The sequence below is a fragment of the Prinia subflava genome, chromosome 3, assembly GCF_021018805.1.
Source record: "Prinia subflava isolate CZ2003 ecotype Zambia chromosome 3, Cam_Psub_1.2, whole genome shotgun sequence".
Classification (NCBI taxonomy): Eukaryota; Metazoa; Chordata; class Aves; order Passeriformes; family Cisticolidae; genus Prinia; species Prinia subflava.
The window spans coordinates 81,106,036-81,118,647 of NC_086249.1; the positions used below are offsets into that span (position 1 = coordinate 81,106,036).

Consider the following 12,612-nt stretch of genomic DNA (forward strand, 5'->3'; position numbering starts at 1 on the left):
CCTCCGACTCGCGCTTTTGGCGATTCGCTCTTCTTGCTGTTGAGCGAGTTCCAAACCACATTATTAGAAAGTAAGCGACAGATGTCAGCGAGCGGATTAAACTCTCCCTGGTCGAGTTCTGAGTGTGCCGGCTGGGAGGGAAATCCCTCGTTTCCGTAAGACAATCAGTCCCACACGCGGAGGGAGCGGTTCTCCTCCCCGGGATGGGGCTCGGGGCTGCGAGCTGCGGGGGAGGTGGCGAGGTTCAGCCCGGGCGCGCAGCAGTGGGTACCGAGGGCTTGTGGCTTCCTAATAAAGCTCTTGGAAAAGCTCCCTTTGCGTTTCCTTTCGTTCGGAAGCAAATTTGCAGCCACCAATTGGCGTCTTAGATAAAACTGAAACGTGGGGTTACGTAGAAAATCTCATTATTGGATAGTGGCGTTAGCATTTCAGAGAGACCATTGCTGCTAGTGCAGTTTCCTCGTTAGTTGTCAACAGGTAGTTTATTGATAGCAATTTTTAAGAGTTAACATTTTATCATAAAATTAAAATTTATGTTGTTCATTTTTATGTTCTCCTATACATCCAGAAAAGAGGTTCAGTAAGACTAGAGGGTATGGTTGGAGATTTCTTCTCTGTCTCTTTTTCAAAGAGGGGAGGGGAAAATAAAAAAGATCTTTTCACGAAGGAGAAATCTGGGCATCATGTGAGTGATAATATTGCAAGTTGTTTCTATCTGGTGATTTTTAGTACCAGGGGTAAGAACACATCTCGAGTATAGGATGATGACTTGTGGTTAAGGTGTTCGTGTTCGGTTAGTTGGGTGGTGTTTTTTGGTTTTTTTTTTTTTTTTTTTTTTGAGAAGAAAACAGTGATGATCTTATATCTGAATGATTGAAGTCACAAGAGTGTGGGAATTTCTTTGAATTGTTGAAGAGATCGAAGACAGTAACAGCAGCAAAAGTCTTCAGATGAATCTCATTATGTCGAGGACTAAAGTTAATCCTGCTGCTGACTTCAGCTGTCGGAGCGGACCCCCTGTCAGAGCTGGATCACTGTAGCCCCGCAGCGAGGATCCCCGCTGTTTGCCAGCCGGGATGGCGAGAGGACGAGCGGCGGGCATGGCGGGAGCGGAGGTGTTTCCCGGAGGATGCTGCGGACAATGCCGGCGCTGCGCCGCGGAGCCGCCGCCGCCCGGCAGGGGGCGCGGCCGAGCGCTTCCGCCGGCCCGGGGGCCGCTCTCCGCCCGCCTTCAGCAGTCACACCGCACTCCGGGGCTGGCGGGCTCTTGGGGAGTTTGTCAGAGAAATAGGAAGAGGCAGGATTGCTTGGATGGGTCGAGGGAGTATTCTTAATCGTGCTAACCTCGTAAAGCCATCCCGATCTTCTAGAATTTGTATAGGGAAGCTTGTAGGCTCCCTGCAGAAAGTCCTGTGGCTGGATCTGAAGGGAGGTCACAGACTCACAGAGTTGTTAGGGTTGGAAGGGATCTCTGGATACCATCTACTGCAACCTCCCTGCCAAAGCAGGGTCACCTGGCATGGGTTATACAGGAAAGTGTCCAGGTGGGTTTTGAATGTCTCCAGAGAGGGAGACTCCATGACCTTTCTGGGCAGCCTGTTCCTGTGCTCTGCCACCCTCAATGTAAAGAAGTTCTTTGTCATGTTGAGGAACTTAGTGTGTTTCTATTTATGGCTGTTGCTCCTCATACTGTTGCTGGACACCACTGAAAAGATAGTGAACATTGGAGGGACATTACTTTCTCAGCTATTCCAGTTGTACATTTCTTTTAGCAGTTCCCATTCATGAGTATCTTGCAGTTTTCTCTCTTTTCTAGTGACAGAAGGCTTTGAATCTTCCAATGGGTTAAGAGAAAAGTTATTTGAGGGCAAAAAGATAAGTCATTTTCCGTGTTGATGTGCTTTGATTTATCATGCTGTGGAAATGGTCAGTTCTGTTCTTTGGGAGCTTGTTTCATAGCCAAGCTCTGACTGGTTTCTGGCTTTCAGATATTCTGTGTCTCCTTCTCTGTTGCACCTCTGCTGGCAAATCATGAATGGGGACACTGGTATACAGGAGTGCCTTAGAATAAATTGCATGAAATACAGGACTGATGCATCAGAGTGGACACTCGTGTTGACTCGGCTCTCTTAGTGGGGAGGTGGATGCAGTTGAGAGGCTTCTGGCTGTGCAAAACACCTGTAGCCTAGAGATGTTTGAATGCCCTAGTGTATTGTACTGCTATGGCTGGCTTGTCCTGTATTTCCAATAAGCTGCAGGTAAATGAAGGCATTTTCTTCTGCTCTTATAACTTGTTCTTTTGGGACTGATGGACTGCATAGAATCAGCCACATTTAGCTAGGTGGGTAATTACATCCTGGATCTCTTAAGTGCTTCTATGTTTTGAGGAGTGTTGTTTCTAGTCATGCTTGGATTTCGTTGAGCCATCTGTCTCCTTTTTTGAAAATGTTGAACCAGTTGAGCTTTGTAGGAAGCGGTGTGTTTGCCTCACTCAGTTGTACTGACAGCGGTGTGGCACCTCCTAAAGATGTCTCGTTGAGATGCTGAAGTTGTGGAGCAGCACTGTGAACTCTGTTGATGGGGGTACCAGTGTTAAGAGGAATTGTTACTGTGCTACCTCTTGTCCAGTTTCTTTTGTGGTTAGTTGAACTGAAAGAAGTTAATGCCTGGCAACTTCTGCTCATGTTGCAAGGAAGTAATGTACAGTAGAAAGAAAAAGTAGTACTTGTGTAAACGAATGTGCTGTTTAGATGTCTAGCTGAAATTGATTTATTTTGGCTTCCCATAACTGAAACTGTTGTGCTTGTGTCTTTTTTTTTTTCTTAATTGAAAATTATTTTTACCGGAATCCCTTATACATAAACAAAACAATGTGTCATGTAAGACTAAACAAACACTTCCTATAAGATTGCCACTTTGAGGAAGTGTGCAGTGCTGATATTTCCATGAGTCAGTGTTTCAGAACCTGAAAGGAAACAACATAAGGCTCTATGGCTGATGATTGGCTGGAAAAACTACAAAGAGAGTCCTTCTGCTTGACAACATGACTTGTTGTACTGTTAATATTTAATAAATATGCTGTACTTAATTGCTACTTTTTTCTCCTTAAATGGCATCAACTATTAAACTTTCAGTTGAAAAAATGAAAGCTCGTGTTTAGCATTTCTGCTGCTGAAAGCTGTATGCTTGGCTAGCAGAGAATCTGCTACCAGATTTTACTTTGTGAAATTGTTTATACTTGAAAAATCTAAAGAAACAGCTGATTTGTGAATTTTCACTTCAACAAGCTTTTCATGTCTTTGAAATCGAGTACTTAGAAGCATTAGGCTCTGCTCTAAAATAGTATTTTTTCTAGCAGTAGTAGAGCTTGTTATAGTTCTGTCTGATAGTTTGAAAGTAGTAACTGGGGCAGGAGGATTTTGCACACTGAGAGTTTACTGGGGCTGTAACAGAATGAGGAGGACCCTTTGCTCATCGTTCTGCTGACCTGACAGATAATAACAATCCACTTGTGCACTGTGGGCTCTTGTTGCAATTTAAGACATTTGTGAGCTTCTAAAGCTTTCCTTTATCATCTTTCAAAAGGGCCATTTTGTGGTTACCAGGTGTTGAGGTCTTAGTCTAAAATGTGGGATTTCCAGCAGCATAAGCTATCCTTTTAGCACTAAATGTGATCAGAATCATGAAGCAGTGAAATATTTGTGATAAAAGTTGCCTCCTACCTGATATAGGTTGGTACTTCACGCACAGCTTACCCTGTTCTAAACTCACCCCTTTTTCTAGGAACTGTAAGACTATTTTCTAGGAACTGTAAGACCTTGTTTAGATCCAGTTGACAAAATGAGGATGGTTGTTCTGTAGATGTGCCATCTCTTTGTTTTGTATTCTTAGTCTGCCTTCTTTACTAATTCATGCTGAGTTATGTGACTTAAGACACTGTGAAAGCAAAGCAGTTAAACTTTGTGAAACTGAGAGTCTTGGGTGAAGTCAGGCAGAGTATTTATTGAAGTGCTAGCTTACTGGTGTTTAAGCAGGTCAATTGCCAAGAGAAGGTATTTACAATCTTCCACCATTAAACTTGGTACAGAGTAAATGTTTGAGAGATGTCTCTGTCTCAGGCTAAGAAGAAACTTTTCTTGTCCCTGACAAATTTAAGATCTCCCTTAAGTCTAATAATACTAAAGTTGTTCAGGGAAATCCATTTTGTCTTGAGAAGATGTTCCTTTTAATGTCTGCTGGGATTTAGTGCCTTGTCTTAAGTGGTTACTTGTAGAAGTAATTACGACTAAATATGTTCATTGCATAAGACTGTAAAAGGATTTATTCCCATTTAAATGGGGCAAAAGGTTGTGGAATAGATATTTTTAGAATGAGAGAATTTTTCCCAGGTACCTTTCTCGCTCTCTCACTATATATAAATGTGTGTATATATCTGTTTATAAAAATTGGAAAATTATTATTTAGGAAGTGTGAAATGTTTCTTATAAAGACAACCATTTTTTTCCTGGTGTTTCTAAGTTAGAGGCCCAAGAAATAAAGAAAGAGAAGCTATTTGTATCTCACCCTGAATATATTTAAGACTTCTCAAGATCTTTTCTTCACATTAAAAAGTTAACAAGTACAGCTTAAATTGATGTTGCATAGGTAAAATAAAGTGGCAACTTAATGTTCCTACTGATTGATTGACTGTAGCAGTGCTAATTAAGGCTTGAGTCTCACAGACGACAGAAGGTGCAGAGTAAATTATGCAGATTTGTCACTGCTGGTTCAGTATTTGAAATTGCTAGATTGGATGTGGTTATGTTCTGACCAGCTTGTGTTCAGTGTGCTGAATGGAAAAGCTCTGGGACCAGTGCTGTTTCCAGAGTGCCATGGCTGTTTATGTTCTGTCAAGAGCAGCTGTGGCTGGAGCAAAAATGGAGACCATATTTTCTGCAAGTGAGAGGAGGAAACAGAGGTAGCAGTGAAAAATGCTGCAGTGAATGTGGTTTTGAAGAAATAGAAGATGCTTGTGTTTGAGGCTGCTAGCCTGATATGAAATTCCATAGCCTTAGTTTCTTCTAAGTAGAGAAGGATTCATATATGAGTGGAAGCCCATGTGTTTTAGGTTTTAGAGTGTATAGAGGTAAATTCACAGGAATGAATCTGTTAAACAGATCTGCTGAGGGCCTCTGATGTCAATTAGCAACTTGTTAGGTTTTTTGGTCTTCTAGAATTGGTACATTTGAAAAAACAGATATTTAATCTGTCTCATGAGAAGTAAGTATTTTCTTGTCTCTTCATGGAAGTGATTATCTAGTGGTCACTACCAAATGCTCTTACATAAGGACATATAAGTGCTGCATATCTTTCTCAGTTTTCCAGAAAATGCTTCTGATAACTTCATTGCCTTGAATTACTCTTCAGACTGAATAATGGTTTTTGTAATTTTTTTTTTTTTTTTTTACTATTTCACTGTAATTGGTTGAAACCAGATTTTTAGTTCTGAAATTGCTGGGTTAGTTAGCTGCCAGTTTTAGCTTCTCTTACTCTGTTTTTATGTGTCTGTTCTGCCTGATGCTGTTCCTTGTTTTGCATATCGCTTCGATTCTGTTTGATAGCTGCAGTCCAAAGCATGAAATCATGATATGCTCACCCAAATAGTACCTTGGTGCGGCTGAGAAGGCAGGTCTTGTCCTTTCCCTTCCCTGCTCATCTTGCTCCCATGAAGTGTTCTTTGCACACCTACTGTTGACTGATGCTCCTCTGCTTGTAGAAAAGAAAATCCAGTTCAATTTGCAAAGCAGAACCAAAGAATGCAACCTAATTTTCTTTTCAGGTTTAGTTTTCTTCCATTTCAGTGAGCTGTGCACCCAGTGGTTGTCAGAGGTGTTTCTGGACAAGTGTCCAAGAGCTTGACTGGGAGTGTGCACATGTGGGAAATGGGAGGGGACAGCAGGTGCGTCCCTTCCTTTCATGTGTGGGCACTGGCCTGGTCCATCCAGGTCACATCCATCATGACACTGCCTGACTCCTCCTATGCTCTTCAGTTCACTTGCTTCCTTTACTATAGGTTTTCTTGATGGTGCTGTGTTAGTTGCAGTGCACACCAGCTTGGTCAGCTGCTCCGGAGAACAAAAGTTAAAACTCCTGTGAGAACGGCAAGAGGATTATCTGACAAACTGATGTATCTGTATTTCTGACCTTCCACTTGGGAACCACTTGAATCTCACACTCAGTTCAGAAGCCTTAGCTGTGGATGAAAGCTTAGGTGTTTTAGTTGGTTTTAATTAATAATCACACATGCTGCCCCATTTCTCCATCACACACTTGTCTTTTAAAGCTGAGGCATCTAATGTTGATCATCATATTTATGCTTAACAGAACTCCCCTTTCTCTGCATCAAAGCAAGATTTCTACTTATGCAGTTATGTTGTCAAACACTGTTATCATATGAAGTCATTTGTTGTACTGATGCTCCTATTTAATGAGGACCTCATATAAACACTGGACAGTATCGTCTACACCAAGATTAGAAAATACAATTGAAAAACCTCATCAAAAATACCTTTGATAATATTAATCAGGTTAAAATTCCCTCTATCCTTTCTCAGTGACTGATCTCCATTACAGGAGTGTAAATTAGGAATAATTCTGTTAAACTGTACTTCTGTGAAAGTCAAACCAAGTCTTTGAGTATCTCATGTAGCATTTTTTTTTCTTGGAGGAGGTGGGGGCAGGAAAGGCTGAGGTAAAATCCACTTTGAGTTGTTAAGGAGTACTTAATACCTCTCATATTGCTACAATTCACTTTGCTAACGGATATGTTTGGAGAATAAATCTTGCAGCTAGCTCTTGTGAGAGGAAAAAGCCTAGAATAAAATCAGAGGCTTGTAGACTTGGCTGCATGCTGTAAAAGATGTAAATATCAGACGGTTGCATTGCTCATATTGATCTAACCAGCAAATGTTCAGCCAGATATGACAAAGAAAAATCAGCGTGTGTGTGCCAGTGGACTATTAATGCTTCTGGGGAGCAAGTCACCTAAGGCTTATAATAGTCAAAATACGCATTAGCAAGTCTTAATGATGTGCTTTTAAACTTTCTAGTACTGGAGGTTTATGTATTTTGTGGTTACACCAAGGAAAGGCTCAAGCTTGGAGTTAATAACAAGTTATATTTTATTGAACTGAAAGGCTGATTGTGTCTTGCCCATCCTGACCTTCTGATTTTACTGACATTTGCTAAACCTTATGAAGTGTTTGATCTTTAGCAGTGTCTGATTCTTCAATGTAGTGAACTGGTGACTGAATTTAGGATCCAAATAAAAGCTTTGTTTTGGAGTAAAAACAAAACAAATCTAACTTCCTTCCTCTCCCATCCTAACCTCTACCAAGGGGAAAGGAACTTCCCTGAAACTTCACATGTTGTTTTCCTCCTATAGAAGACTTTCTGGGTGAAAGTTTTGCAAAATGAGATGTAAAGCTTCAAAGTTATGAAGGACTGGAATATTTTTGCCGTGTTTTCCTTTCTCAAATTTTAATGGATCATTGCCAACTGTAAAACACTTCATATATTCAGTGGAAAGCTTGAGATCTTTGAGGTTTGTTTGGGGTTTTCCCCCTTCTGCCTGAAAGGGGAAAAACATGGTGTATCTGTATTTTTGAAGTCTGTTGAGGAAAGAACAGAAATGTTGAAGACTTCTGAGGCTTCTGATTAATGTTTCTGCTGTTCAGTTTTCATTCCAGACCTTTGAAGTGTTACAATTTTTTTTCTACTTCACTAGAGACTTGTGCATTTGCGTGTTATTACCTCTCAGGGAGCACTGGGGCAAAATGAGGATCCCTTCATTAGCCCAACAACTGAATCGTGCTGTTCCTGTTGCTGGGGTGTGACTGCATTGCCACTGATTGAAATGGGTTAGTGTGATGTGATGGTAACAGGGTTTCACTTCTTTAAGAGTGACTGGTAGGTTTGAACAGGTAGCATTTGATGCAGTGTTTAATTTGCATAAATATGAATGTACTTTTATAGGCTGCTAGTAGCTGAATGAACATTAGATGAAGTATCTCAATTCTTCCAAGTGTAACAAATGGATGAAAAATCTTGAAGCTGGGAACACCTGTTTCTGTGATGAGGGGAGCAGGGGGACACACGTATCTGTGTTTCATAAGATGCATGCTTAAGCTTTCTTTTCATATGTTACAGTGACTTTGAGAGGAAATACCCTTTTCTGTTTGTCTCTGAACTTGTTACTAAGAGATTTCAAAATCCGTTTAGAAGAAGTTTGCATTGAAAGGCCTGAGTTTGTGTTTCATAAAAGGGGAAGATGAAACACTGGAGATGTTGTGTTACACAGGGAGCAGAAGGGTGTTTGAACTTGTGAAGGAGTTGTATTTCCAGGATTTTTAATCTGGAGTGTGTTTTGTTTTTTTAATTTATAGATATAGGAATAAAAATTTTAAGTGACAGATAACTTCTTTTATAGCAATTTTAAATTCTGGCCAGTTCCAGTTGCATGCATGGAAGGCATATAGTATAAATCAACTTTACTGTTTTTTAAATTTTCCTTGCTTGGGAGTTTCATTCAACTGTAATATTCCAAGTATTGGAAAATGGACAACTTGAAATACTTAATTTACAGTTGTTGTTTTGTTATGACTGTTTATACAGATTTCTTATGTTTAAAAAAAACCAGCTCAAAAAACCAGGTGAACTGGTGGCTGAGTTTTAAACTCCTTAAAAATAGGAGGGAGGGGAAGAAGTTTATTTTTATTACTGTTTCCAATTCTTTCTAAAAATATTTCTATTTACAAATTGTTTACAGCTACTTACTTTTGTTCAAGAACTCTAGAAGAAAACAGTTAGCTAGTGGTAGCCTTTTACAAGGCTGTAGTTGATTCTTGCTTGTATTTCCCAGCTGGTGTTAGAGTACATCTGGAATCTATGAAATTCCTTTCTTTGTTCCTCATTTCCTGTTTCATTGAGTACTACAGTGCAACATTCTGAAAGCTGTTTCTCTTAGCATCTTCTGAGATGTGCATTTTAAACCAATTAGTGAGTTCTTAAAGGTAGTTATATGTACTTGTGTTTAACAGTGTAATTGAACAGTGAAATTGAACTGTGTTATGAAACTTCTCAGATGCTTTGTTGTCATATTTCAGTGAAAAATAGTTTCGTTGATTTATCTGGCTGTAGTTCAGCTTGTAGAATTGTAGGAAGGAGGGTGGTAGAAATAGAAGGAAAATCTGGTAGATAGTACAAAAGCTGCCTTTCTTAGTCTCTCCCTCCCTCTCTCCCTCCCTCCCCCTGCCCAGGAACAATCACCAGTTTGTAATGGAAAATTAGATCTATTTTGCAGAAGACACAGGGTGTGACATCCTACAGTTGCTTTTCAATTCTGGTTTGAAAGGCTGGTGACTGCTATAGAACACATGAGCACAACCTTGGAAAATTGAGCTCTGACACTGTGAGAGTTATGTGTGTCTAAAACAAAACCAATCCATCCTCTCCAAAACAGCCATGTTTAAGTTAGATTTGTTGGTTGGGATTGCTTTGTTGCAGGTAATTCATAGTAAAAAAAGAGGAGATGCAGTTGTCTAGCAGAATTGCTCTCATTTTTGCAGATAGTTGTTCTGTTCTTCCTGGAAAAAAAAAAGTGCTTTTATGAATACTTTACCTATCTGAGTGGCTGCCCCAAGTTTTCCAGTACAAATGCAAGTTCTTTGTAATCCAGTGGTTGGCTTGTCTGTTGTTGCCATTTGTGTGCTGGTTCTGAGATTGCACCTTTCTTTCTTTGTGCTGTCACTGATCATGAAAACTCTGTAGTGGTACAATATTTGTTGAAAAATTTCTTCACAAAGCACCTGCTCTCAAGATCAGACTTACATTCAAAGCATTGTTTTTACTCTTTATAGATGTGCTTGCTGTTTTCCCTTTCATTTTTGATTTGGGAGTATCTCTGAAATGGCAACATTTGCTGTCACGGAGAACTTAATATTGGGGAACTATTTCTCTTATTTTTAGCTGCTTTTAATACATTTTAGCAGAAATAAGCAAAGATTGCTGGCACTAAGACCTGTCACTCCTCTACAGATCTGATCAGTACAGTTTCTTGTCTTCCTTTGATTTTTTTTGCAAATATCCCTGACAACAGATATATAATTGATTACATGAAATAGGTTGTACATGGAGGTAGTTGCACATCATGTTTTTTCTACATATTATAAAGAGCTGAGGGAAGAGCTACTTGTTTCCCACAAGGTATGCAAAAATAGTGATATAATTGTGAAACTCCAGCAGTTGTGTGTCTTCCAGCATGTTTTATGGGTACAGAACCATTTTTGAGGTTCTCACATCTTCTGCATTTATATAAAAGTAACTGTGCTGCTCAGTGTGTCTGAGAATTTGGTAAATCCAGAAGCCATCTTGCTCTTTAGGTGATTATTGTTGCTTTTAGACTGTATTATGCCCTGTTTCAGGGATGCAGTAAAGGTCTTAGAAAACTTGCACCTGCTCTGCTCAAGTCAGAGGAGCTGTGCTCGTATAAAGTTTGTGCACTGTTGTAACTGTTAGTAAGGTCCTTGCCTTGATCTGTGCAAATTCTCAGTAGCCAAGACCAAGTGTGGCCCTAAGAGACTTCCTTTAGAGTACGTATCCCTGCAGCACTGGTTCATTGACCTATTAGTTCAGTTCCTCAAATGATAAGTTGCATTTTACCTCCAGGAACATAATGTTCAAGTTTTGAGTTTTGTGTAAAATATTCCCTGTAGTTAAGAGAGAGGACCCATCAGCTATTTCTGCAAATGTTCTGTGGCCACATTTACACTGTAGTCACATTTACAGTGTACATATTTCATGTTTAAGACTTTGGCTGATGTTGCATATTATTAAAATTTCAAATTGTTAAGATACCTGAAGAACCACATTTGTGCTCTATTAGCGTTTCCTGCCTTAAGTGCAGTGTAGGAGTTGACCAGCACTACTCTTCTGTAAATATTTGTCTTACCCTGTGTTTGTAGATTGTTCCACATAATTAATTTTGCTGCATGCTGAGGGCCAGCAGCTCTTGGATGGCTCTGCATGACCACTGTGAACACCAGAGTTCCCACTAACAGGAGCTCTAGGTAGTTGCTGCAGAAAAGGCTTAGATGCTTCAGAGATGCTCATGGCTTAGAAAGGAGATGGTGGTCAATGATCATAAATTCAGCCCTGTTCAAAGCTGGGGGAGCCCTTGGTGTCCCTTCCCTCTCCTACTGATGGGTAGAGCCAAGCTCTGTGGGGTGGTGCCCGCAATGGGCTTCAGGAGATTTGTGTTGCATGTTAGAGTTGGAAGGAACTAGATTTCAAGATAGTGTGCCTCTGCCTACTCACTGATGGCTTTTTGTTTTTTGGGCCTACTAAGCAAAATTTTCTGAGAGGGAGGAAAAAAGCTAGTTTTTATTCAGACCAGTACTCCTGCCTGTCTGTTTTTGAGTAGTGATTCTGTGATTTTTGACAGGGAATGAAAAGTGCCTGGGGGAATTTGGAATGTTGGAATAGAGCAAAATCATTTCAGTAAAAGTGAAACTCTAACAGGCTGATAGTGTTTTGACACCTGATTCTGTGACAGTATTCCAGAAAGTTGTGAGTTTGATAGTGGAAAATAAAAAGAGCTGAATTACTTTTAAAGCCAGCTTCAGTATTAAATGTAACCAGTCTCTGTAACAGTCTAGTGGAAAATGTGGGTAGTGGTGTTTCCTGATAACACCTGCAAATTATTGGTATGCTGGTGCCCTGCTTCTGGTAATGGGAATTGGTAATCTAGTCCTGGAAGTAGCTTGTACTGCATGCTCTTGAATATGGCCTTCACTTTCTTGTGGAGAGTGAGTATGTGGAATTTAAGGTTTATTTTTCTCCTGGTCCAGTGGAATCTTATTCAGGTTTAGTTTGGTGGCTGTTTGAACTATAACCAGAAGTACCAGATGCTTGTAAGGTGGGGTCTCTACTTCAGCAGTACCATATAAAAACATTGGGAAACATGTAGGAGCAAGTTCTGTGCTTAACAGACCCTGCACGGTGGCAGAATGAAATGGGGTCAGCCATGAATGTCTTATCCAGGAAGGGCTTAGGACCAAATAAGAGCTTACATGTCTGTGAATTAGTGCCAGGCTGCAGATACGCCAAAACTCCTCTGGCCTTGCATGGGGTTAACTCCGTGCTACAAAATGTGATCTGAAAAACCCACTACTTGTGTGGTGGGAAAACACTGGGTATGGGGCTAGGTCAGATTCCCTATTGCTCTCCTGAACTCTACAATATGAGATGTGGACAGGAGCTTCTGCCTACTTCCATCAGAGTATGGAGTCAGCAGCAGGGCAGGCCTTGTAGCTGTGCCTTAAAGACAGGAATTTGGTTCCCTTTGTACTTCTGGAGGAGGCAGTGATGGTGATTTATCTGTGCTTTTGTTGTAGGTATAACATTTAGTCTCTTCAGTGTCACAGTGAAAAGCTAACATATTTTGCAGCGTATGTATCTTCTAGGGTATCAGCCTGCAGGAGATAGAATTGGGATATTTCTCTTTGGGTAGGTTGGGTTTTGACAGAGGCAAAGCACAGTGCACTTTGATCTAGTGCAGGTATCATGTGCATTTAT

General features: G+C 40.4%; 1 protein-coding gene across 1 annotated transcript in view; it reads left to right on the forward strand.

Moving 5' to 3' along the window:
* The window catches only part of RASA3 (RAS p21 protein activator 3), a 129,850-nt gene that overhangs the window by 831 nt on the left and 116,407 nt on the right, over positions 1–12,612 (forward strand). The window lies entirely within an intron of this gene.